This window comes from Somniosus microcephalus, chromosome 20, assembly GCF_052327205.1.
Source record: "Somniosus microcephalus isolate GS21.2 chromosome 20, FLI_Smic_1.0, whole genome shotgun sequence".
NCBI classification, from domain to species: Eukaryota; Metazoa; Chordata; class Chondrichthyes; order Squaliformes; family Somniosidae; genus Somniosus; species Somniosus microcephalus.
The window spans coordinates 60,664,755-60,675,997 of record NC_141006.1 but is presented as its reverse complement, the minus strand read 5'-3'; positions in this window follow the sequence as shown (position 1 = coordinate 60,675,997).

The window sequence follows — 11,243 nt, the reverse complement described above, 5'->3', positions numbered from 1 at the left end:
AACAGGCCACTTGGCCCAACTGGACTATGCTGGTGTTAATGCTCCACACGAGCCTCCTCCCACCCTACTTCATCGAACCCCATCAACAAATCCTTCCATTCCTTTCTCCTTCATGTACTTATCTAGCTTCCCCTTAAATGTATCTATGTTATTCGCCTCAACTACTCCTTGTGGTAGCGAGTTCCACATTCGAACCACTCTCTGGATAAAGAAGTTTCTCCTGAATTCCCCATTGGATTTATTAGTGACCATCTTATGTTTATGACCCCGAATAATACATCGAAGCAGTAATGGCACAGCAGGATCTTGAAGATACAATACTTAGGGAAAGAAAAACATCCATCTACAGGGGATTTCAAGAATCCTTTTTAGAATGCATTTCTTACATAGATTGAGAAGCGATAGGAGTTTTGTTTGACATAAACATTCACAATATGATGTTGTACATGAATGATGCTAATTCCCAGGGCACCCATGGAGTCAGAATTAAAGACTTGAAGAGACTGTGCTGTGCTGGCGACAGCCAGCACTTTGAAGTCAGCTATCTTGCATTGTGATTTGTGCTGTTAGTACCAAAGTATTACCTTTCTTTAGTCATTAGAGACTTTATAATCATTGATTCCATGGTCTGTCAATCCACATAGCTTAACATTTCAAACAGTCTGCTGTTTGCAATCTGCACTCTGGTACCCGTATCCTTACTCAACAACAAGAGGCAATTATATAGCGCCTTTAACATAGTAAAATATCCCGAGGCGCTTCACAGGAGCATTATCAAACTAAATTTAACACCTAACTACATAAGGGGATATTAGGCTTGGTCAAAGAGGTAGGTTTTAAGGAGCATCTTAAAGGAGATAGAGAGGCAGATAGGTTTAGGGAGGGAATTTGCGCACAGCAAGGTCCCACAAACAGCAATGTGATAATGACCAGATGATCTGTTTTAGCGACGTTGATTGAGGGATAAATATTGGCCGGGACACCGGGGAGAACTCCCCTGCTCTTCTTCGAAATAATGCCATGGGATCTTTTATGTCCACCTGAGTATTGGTTTAACGTCTCATCCGAAGGACGGCACCTCCGACAGTGCAGCACTCACTCAGTGCTGCACTGCACTGGGAGTGTCAGCCTAGATTTTGTGCTTAAGTCTCTGGAGTAGGACTTAAACCCACCAGCTTCTGACTCAGAGGCAAGAGTGCTACCAACTGAGCCACAGCTAACACTGGTAATGTTACATCAGTAGCACATCAGCAGAACATGTTCCAAATGCTTCAGGCAAGTTGGCTGCTGTTCAATATTTCCCTGGTTAGCTTCCATTATTATCCATGAATAATAGCCTCAGTGCTGTGTGAAAGCTAATATTCTCGTTGCACGTAAGTTATCAACAAGATAGATATTTGCCAGCACCTTCCAGGATACAACAAAATTGATTAAAGACCATTGTCTCCTCAGGATTTTGCAGCATTTGTTTTTTGTGAAATATTTATGCACTGACAACCCCATGAAATGAAATCTTAAAAGTTTAAGCATCGATTTATAAAGGTCTCATCAAATAAGCTGAACTCTCATCTTTTGTAAAAAAAAATAACCTGACACTATCTTTTGGCAAATTTCAAAGTGATAGTCATATATTTTTTTTAAAAGTAAAATCAGCCACAGAAGTCTCTGAAACAATAGTAACATAATAATCCTGCAGATATTACTTGAATGAGTCATATAATTTCCTATTTTATTGCAGTCCCATCGGTCACTGTACAGCAAATGTTTCTGTGCGAGCAGTAATAAGCATTTTCCCTGTTGGTAACTCCGATTGTCTGAACTCCCACATTTTTGCAAAAGGTTACTTTTACCAGATTAACAGGTCTCCATTTTGTCGTACAGTATTGCCTGAACACAACACCATGCTCAGTCTGCTAATGTAAGAAGTCACACGACACCAGGTTATAGTCCAACAGCTTTATTTGAAATCACAAGCTTTCGGAGCGCTGCTCCTTCTTCAGGTGAAGTGGAGAAATGCATAAAGACACAGCTTATATAGTCAGAGAATCATGTCAGATGTTTACAGGTAACCTTTCCAACTGCCATTTATCACACCTCGGCAGAGAGATAATCACAGCAGTCAAAGGTGTGAATGGTGTCCAAACAGGTCAGTCAGGGAAACATTACATCAAAGAACAATGAGGTGGGGTCACAAGGGGTCAAATATTGCAGATGCTGGGGTCTGTATGAAAAACAAAAAAACAGACAAAAAACATTTTTTTTTGGGCTGGAAATCACAGCAGGTCCGGCCGCATCTGTGTAGAGAGAACAAGCCAATGTCGACTCGAGTCTGGATGACCCTGCATCAGGTGGGGTTACATGTAGCGTGACATGAACCCAAGATCTCGGTTAAGGCCGTCCTCATGGGTGCGGAACTTGGCTATCAGTTTCTGCTCGACGATTTTGCGTTGTCGTGTGTCTCGAAGGCCACCTTGGAGAATGCTTACCCGAAGATCGGAGGTTGAATGTCCTTGACTGCTGAAGTGTTCCCCGACTGGGAGGGAACACTCCTGCCTGGTGATTGTTGCGCGGTGTCCGTTCATCCGTTGTCGCAGTGTCTGCATGGTCTCGCCGATGTACCATGCTCCAGGGCATCCTTTCCTGCAACGTATGAGGTAGACAACGTTGGCCGAGTCACATGAGTATGTACCATGTACCTGGTGGGTGGTGTCCTCACGTGTGATGATGGTATCTGTGTACAGACCCCAGCATCTGCAATATTTGACCCCTTGTGACCCCACCTCATTGTTCTTTGATGTAATGTTTCCCTGACTGACCTGTTTGGACACCATTCACACCTTTGACTGCTGTGATTATCTCTCTGCCGAGGTGTGATAAATGGCAGTTGGAAAGGTTACCTGTAAACATCTGACATGATTCTCTGACTATATAAGCTGTGTCTTTATGCATTTCTCCACTTCACCTGAAGAAGGAGCAGCGCTCCGAAAGCTTGTGATTTCAAATAAAGCTGTTGGACTATAACCTGGTGTCGTGTGACTTCTTACATTTGTCCACCCCAGTCCAACTCCGGCATCTCCACACCAGTCTGCTAATGGCAGCACAATGTTGGGAGCCACTTGTGATACAAGAGCACAATAATTTGGAGCAGGAGTAGACCATACGGCCCCTCGAGCCTGCTCCACCATTCAATAAGATCATGGCTGATCTTCGACCTCAACTCCACTTTCCCGCCCTATCATTTCCTAAGTGGGAAATGAATATTTGCACATATTGAAACATGCCAAAGAGCCAAAAGAAAGTTCTTGAACTTTGGGTTTAGATCCAAGTCAACCATTTGTATCCCTCTTGGTTGCATATTTTATAAGCTAATGACAGTGCCCTCTAGAGGCCTGGGAGAGTAACCAATGGTTTTGCATTGTGGAAAGACTCAATGCATAAAGTCAGTTTTTAAAAAAAAATTGAAACTTTAAATTTAACTTAAATTGGGGAAGGGACACTGAGTGACGCAATGGGTTAAAAGTATAGGTAATTTGTTAATTACACCACTGTTAATGTTTTGTAAAAGTGCCGAATCACTATTTGAGGTATAGTTTTGGGACAACTGTAATAAATGACCATACTTTCGATCCCCTGCAGCTGATGAATCCTACATTCAGGTTTCCTTCCTTCCAGAGTGAAGTGTAGATTACTTCTGCCTCAACCTCTGCCTCCTTTCCTGGGAGAGAAATAGTTTTAAAAATTCATTCTTGGGATGTGGGCGTCGCTGGCAAGGCCGGCATTTATTGCCCATCCCTAGTTGCCCTTGAGAAGGTAGTGGTGAGCCGCCTTCTTCTTGAACTGCTGCAGTCCGTGTGGTGAAGGTACTCCCACAATGTTGTTAGGTAGGGAGTTGCAGGATTCTGATCCAGCAAAGATGAAAGAACAGCGATATATTTCAAAGTCTGGATGCTGTGTGACTTGGTGAGGAACTTGCAGGTGGTGGTGTTCCCATGCACCTGCTGCCCTTGTCCTTCTAGGTGGTGGAGGTTGGAGGTGCTGCCGAAGAAGCCTTGGCGAGTTGTGGCAGTCCAGCCTGTAGATAGTACATCATTCTACAGGATCACATCACTGCCCTTTGAGTGTCAGTCGGGACTCAGTAGGTAGCACTCTCGCCTCTAAGGCAGGAGGTTCAAATTCCACTCCAGAGATTTGAGCACATAATCTAGGCTGACACTCCCAGGGCAGTACTGAAGCTGAGAAGAGCAAGCTGAGATCTACCCAGCCATTGAACCAGTGCCTTTCCTAATCGTACAGCGCTGTACTGTGGATTTATTCGCAAAACCATTTCTCTTTTTGGGCAACTTTAATCCAAGTGCTCAGTGTTTTGAGCTGGAGGCTTCTCTTTGTGTTTCGTCACGTCTTTCACTTCTACTGCCTGCAATGTGCCTTAAATCTTAGTTAGGATTTCAGTGCTATTTGATTTCACTTATTACCAAGAAAAATTAAATCTGAATCATCATCAAAGGTCAGGCATTTAATTTCCACTTGTTAAACTGTTTAATTTGCATGAGGGTGTCTGATGTGCTCGTATTGTCATTGGTAAATTAACGTGCAGAAAATGTGTTAAATTGCACGTTAGTGCTTATGCATTTAAATGTAGATAATTATTTATTACTCAAATAACCTCAATAGGCAGCCGCAGAATGATTCTGCCCCGCTTGTTTACTACAGTTTCAATGTTGAGATTTGTTTGCTAGTCAGATATTTGGCTGTCGTGGGAGTGTACCAGTCAACAGTACCGGCTCCAGTGTGTGGAAACAGTCAGGGCCATGCATTCCACTCGGCTGTTTATTAATCATCCTCTTGCTCTGACAAATACCCATCACCAGCAAGTTTAATAGGATCGTTTTGTTCTTTTCTCCAATTTTGGCCTCTTGCGCATCCCCAATTTTCATCACTGCACCACTGGCGGCTGTGCCTTCAGCTACCTAGGCCCTAAGCTATGGAATTCCCTCCCTAAACCTCTCAGCCTCTCCTTTAACATAGAAACATAGAAGATAGGAGCAGGAGTAGGCCACTCGGCCCCTCGAGCCTGCTCCGCCATTCAATGCGATCATGGCTGACCATCCAAATTCAGTACCCTGTCCCTGCTTTCTCCCCATATCCCTTGATCCCCTTAGCCTTAAGAAATATATCTAACTCCTTCTTGAATATATTTAATGAATTGGCCTCAACTGTCTTCTGTGGTAGAGAATTCCACAGGTTCACCACTCTCTGGGTGAAGAAATTCCTCCTCATCTCAGTCCTAAATGGCTTACCCCTTATCCTTAGACTGTGACCCCTGGTTCTGGACTCCCCGGCCATCGGGAACATCCTTCCTGCATCTAGTCTGTCCAGTCCTGTTAGAATTTTATAAGTTTCAATGAGATCCCCTCTCTTTAAAATGTACTCACCTGTCCTAATATCTCCTTATGTGGCTTGGTGTCAAATTTAATTTGATAATGCTCCTATGAAGCGCCTTGGGACATTTTACAATGTTAAAGGTGTAATATAAATGCCAGTTATTGTTGTTGTTGTTTGCATGCCATAAATTCATATTAACAATTTCAGACACGGTAACACTCTGGCACCAATTGCTGCAAGTGAGCTTTGCTCTGCTATAAGCAAGGTAATTATAAGTGGCACTGGTGGTGGTGGCGGCAGCGACTACGATAAAGACATCAACAACAACAACAACACCAACAATGTCATCTAGGAACAATAAAGAGGATAGCAAATCTGAAACGCTCAAAGGTACAATTCTTTTAACTGACTAAACAGGCTGAATAGGGAGTTGAGCGATGTGTTGGCTGGTATATAGATGGTTATGGCCATGGAAGGAGTATTCACATCGTGGCCTAACAGACTGTTAATGAACCTGCGAATCCATCCACTACTGTACACTATTCTCCCCGAGTGTGAAGATTTGAAAACAACAATGGAAATTAAAGATGTGTGGCTTCTATAATAGATGGTTGTCCATAATGTCAGGTGGCAAGTTGAAAACCTTCCACAATGTTTCATCCAAAGCACAGTATCTCCAATAATGCATGACACCCTCAATACTATATCGGAATATTAGGTTAATTCATGTGTTCAAGTCTTAGAGTGGAAGTGCTGCACTGATGGAGGTGCCGTCTTTCGGATGAGGCATTAAACCGAGGCCCCGGACTGCCTTCTCAATTAAATGTAAAAGACCGCATGGCAAAATTTCGAAGAAGAGCAAGGAAATTCTCTCCAGTGTCCTGGCCAATATTTATCCCTCAACCAATATCATTAAAACAGATCATTATCCCATTGCTGTTTGTGGGAGCTTGCTGTACACAAATGGGCTGCCGCGTTTCCTACATTACAACAGTGACTACACTTCAAAAGTACTTCATTGGCTGTAAAGCGCTTTGGGACGTCCTGTGGTCATGAACAGTGCTACAGAAATGCAAGTTCTTTCTTTTTAGGCTCTCATTTGAAGAATAGCCACTCACAAAAGCCACTGGAGGACTGTCATTAACTCGGGAACTGTACCTTAGTGTGAATTTTTGCATTACTTATTTATTTTGTAATATGGTTGAGACAGAAAAACAACCAATCACAGCAGAGACTTGGTTAACCTACAGAGTGAACTCCTGGAAGGACGATGCCATGATGTGAATAAGGAGGGGTAGTCATTCCTGGAAGATCTGGAATACAGACATGATTTATAAGCAGAAATTCTTTGGTAACAATAAGTACTATTGTAGAGATGTTCAGTGAAGAGAATAAGGATGTAAATAAAAATTTCCATTTGTTTTTGGGTGTCTAATTCTCACATTGCTCCCTCTAGGTCAATGAAACAGTCTGTTTAATTGATAACTGTAGGTAAGGGCTGGATTGATCGACACTAACTTAAGCATCCACTCCCAGCACCATCGGTGTACCATGACTGCAGTGTATAGTATCTACAGGATGCACTGCAACAACTCGCCATGGCCTTCACCCACCCCTAGAAGGACAAGGGCAGCAGGTACATGGGAACACCATCACCTCCAAGTTCCCTTCCAAGTTGCACACCATCCTGACTTGGATATATATCAATTCAATTCAATTCAATTCAAATCGCTTTATTGGCATGACAAGTTACATCTTATGTTGCCAAAGCATTGAAAAACATTCATGTTTGTTCACAAAAATACAGATCTATCCATACAGTGTATAAACAGATATATCCCTGAGTGTATAAATATACTTTCATATAATTTATATATACTCTTTTCTTACATTTAGTGGTTGTCCCTCTGTTTATGGCAAGCTGTAACATAGTGTGCCGCTAGTGTTACACAATTTCTCTCTTCCCCTAGTAGGTATGGGAGTTTTTGGTCGTCATTCAAATTTCTGAATTCCGGGCATATTTTTGTGAATTTTGGGTAGAAATTCTCCCTTATGCCCTGATATTTTCTACAAGCTGTGAGGAAGTGCATCTCTGTCTCCACCACTCCCTGACTGCAGTGAGAGCATATCCTGTCCTCTCTTGGTAGCCGGGTCTGCCTGTGTCTACCTTTTTCGATCGCCAGGTTATGTTCACTAAGTCTGTACATTGTCAAAGTTTTTCTCAGTTTGCTATCCTTTACCATGGTCAGGTACTCAGCCATGTTGTATTGTCTGTTTAGGGCCAAGTAGCAATTGAGTTTGCTTTGGGTTTTTGTTGTTTCTGCCCAATATGACAGATATTTTTCCTTTTGCTTAGCGACGATTGTGTTGGGTCGAATTCTTTGTGTTACGCTGTCACTGTCCTGGGGCTGGTTATTGTTAGTAGTGTTAGTAGTTACTTCACCATTCTTTCATTGTCGCTACTTAATGACACTGTGGGAGCACCTTTTCCGCACGGACTGCAGCAGTTCAAGAAGGCGGCCCACCACCACCTTCTCAAGGGGCAACTAGGGATGGGCAATAAATGCCGGCCTTGTTAGCGATGCCCAGATCCTGAGAATAAATTAAATATGGCCCTCACTGTCTAGATTGCCACATTAAGAGCCTTCCAATTGACTGAGGTACTAAAGGGTATCCACTAGTGCCCGTACAACTGTAGCCCAGCAAGAGTCAGGAGAGAAGGGGGAAAAACCAGAATGGAAAGAGGAGGGGAGAAGGGGAGGGATATGGAGCCGGCACAGTGATAAATCTAACACACCTGCTGTTGTCTGTGACTTTAACCACTTATTTAACACTGCAGGGGCTATAACAACTCAAAATGCTATTTTGTATCCTCTGCACTGGTTAGAATCAAGAGTAGTTAATTATAATCAGCTAAACCTGCAAAGCCAAGTCTACATCCTCTCAGTCTACAAGAAGGCATATTCGAGAGGTTGATTCGCTATTTAGTGGCACTTCCATAATTTTTACTGATAATTGATCTCATTAACTATCATTTCAAAGCAAGAGATACAATTGCTTTGCAATCATTCTCCTACCAAGGGAGTTAGATGCCGAGGAAAATTATATCTGACTGTCATTACTAAGGTCCCCATATGGCACCTGTACTATGGCCTCTTGTTGTAATAGGGGATAATTTGCAATTTCACATCTACTACCTATTTATGTTACTTCAAAGACTCCTGTCAATTTAAGCCTTTGAAGTCAGTTTCAAAGACAGGATTTCAAGCACTAATCACCTGAAACTTAACCAGTTTTCAACTGCTTTGCTCCACTTTAATGAAGCTCACCTGGGATGTGTTTGACTCCCTGCCCTCCTTGGTCCCTCTTTTGGACCATGGCATCGCGGGCTTGCTTTCCTAGTTTTCCCTTGTTTTGTCTTACAATGGTAGTGCACCCATTGCAAAGGCTTCTGACCAAATACATAAAAGTATTCTCGATTGAATCGTCGAGAAATTTGTGTTTAATTTGTGAATTTGTCCTCGGAGGACAGAAACCTCTTGGCTCAGGTCAGAAATTAAAATAATTTCCACCCCCCCCCCCCCACATATTGAATGTCAAGCAGACCTCAGCTAAAACAGAGTCACTTAATTCCTTCAAAATGAAGCTGCATATGGGGATGAGATTTCCTGTGGTTAATATGTGTAGCAAAGGTTGAAAGAAAGAACTTGCAAATATATAATGCCTTTCATGACCTCAGGATGAGCCGAAGCGCTTTGCAGCCAATGAAATGCTTTTTTTTGGAAGTGTAATTACGGAGAAAATGAATCCTATTATAGACTGCAGCAGAGGCCTCTCCATCTCCAGCTTCCCTTTACCACGAGCTCAGTGACTACTTGGGGTAGAGTGATCGCCATCACTGCAAACACTGAAGACGGTTGGTTTCTTATCAAAGAAACAAAATACATTTTACGGCTCCTCGATGATTACTTTCCTCACAGTGACTGAAAGTAATTTCCATCTGTCACGGCCAATCAAATCCAACAGCTAATTTGCAGCGCCAATTCTCGCATGTTGTCCGTCTTTTAAAATTATGAATAAAATTTGGATTAAGAATCAATTTTATTTAAATGCATGGGGTCCAGGCTTTGTTCATTATCCAGTCAGATATTAGAAGACAATTTAATTAAATTCTCTAAACAGTAAAGGAGAAGGCTGTCACCGGATTTAGACAAATAGATTAATTCAGGGGGTGAGCTCCGCGCAGTGAGTTCAGACACGGGCCTATCACCTTTGGAGCCTAAATCCAGCACAGACTGGTGGGATGATAAGATTCTCTATGCTCGTTGAAAGGGTCAGACAAAAAAATAGCCCTTACCCGTTCACCAAATACAGCAAATACTCTTAAACAAAAATCTAAATGGGGAGTGCACCATGGGGTAGGATTACATGGAATTTACAGCTATTTGTCCCAACTGGTCTGTGCTGCTGTTTATGCTCCACATGAGCCTCGTCCACACTACTCGAGGGGAGGGAGGAAGGAAGGGAGGAAGGGAGGAAGGGAGGGAGGGAGGGAGGAAGGAAGGAAGGGAGGGAGGGAGGAAGGGAGGGAGGGAGAGAGGGAGAGAGGGAGGGAGGAAGGAAGGAAGGAAGGCAGGAAGGGAGGGAAGGAGGGAGGGAGGGAGGAAGGAATGGAGGGAGGGAGGAAGGAAGGAAGGAAGGAAGGAAGGGAGGGAGGAAGGGAGGTGTAATGTATATACCTTTAAGGGGGGAACTATCTTTTACAGCTCATGTATACTGCAGTACCGGCAGTGACCACACCTGTATATAGTACTGAGTAGTAATCTGTACAGATCAGTTCCAGTGTGAGCCACGTTTAGTAAACACCTGTTGTACCGTTTCTCCTGCAGTCTGTGTCTTATTATACACGGACACAACATTGGCGACAAGGCAAGTTCAAACCTACCTGCAACTCTGCATCACCTCCCGGGGATTCGTTCCTGGAGATCAGTGGATTGGAGGTCAAGGCCAGAGACTCGGGCGTCAACCACGGGCAACTGCCCAGTCATCCAGCAGAGACTCAAGAATTGCGGGGGAGGCTGTCGAGAGCCAGGCTTGGCTTTCCAGTCGAGGTGGTCCAGCGAAACGGGCTGGCAACAGGTAGTGCGCAGACCCTTCCCGGACAGCGGCGGGCTAGAGCCCGACCGAGCGGCACAGCAAAGGGCCGAGCAGCGTCGACGGGGGAGAGAGAGAGAGGGCAGAGCGCACAGGGTGCAGCCGGTGTTCAGGGGCCAAGCAGCGTCGAAGAGAGGGAGAGAGAGATGCGCAGAAACCCGCGAGGCGCCGCCATTGTCACGAGGACCGCCGAGAGCGGCGTTGGCAGCAGCGCAGGAGAAGCGTGCGAAACCTACAGGGCACCGCCATTGCCATGAGAACCGCCGGGAGCGGCGTTGGCAGCAGCGGGGGAGGAAGGAAAGCGCAGGAGACGCCATTTTAAGCTATTGGGAGACGCCATTTTAAACCACACCCAAAATGCCGAAGAGTGGCAGTATCACCGCATTTGACAATGAAGTCGAAGATTGGACTACATATGTCGAATGAATAGAGGTGTACTGCAAGGCAAATGAGGTGTCAGATGACAAGAAAGCGTCGGTATTGTTAAATTTAATGGGTGCAAAGACGTATGGTTTATTACGAAATCTAGTAATCCCAACGAAGCCAATGGAAAAGAGTTTTGAAGACATAGTAACGATACTACAGGAACATTTAAACCCCACACCGCTGCTGATAGCAGAAAGATTCAAGTTTCACAAACGGAACCAGCATAAGGATGAAAGCAATGCTGATTATTTAACAGAACTGCGCAAACTATCGAAACACTG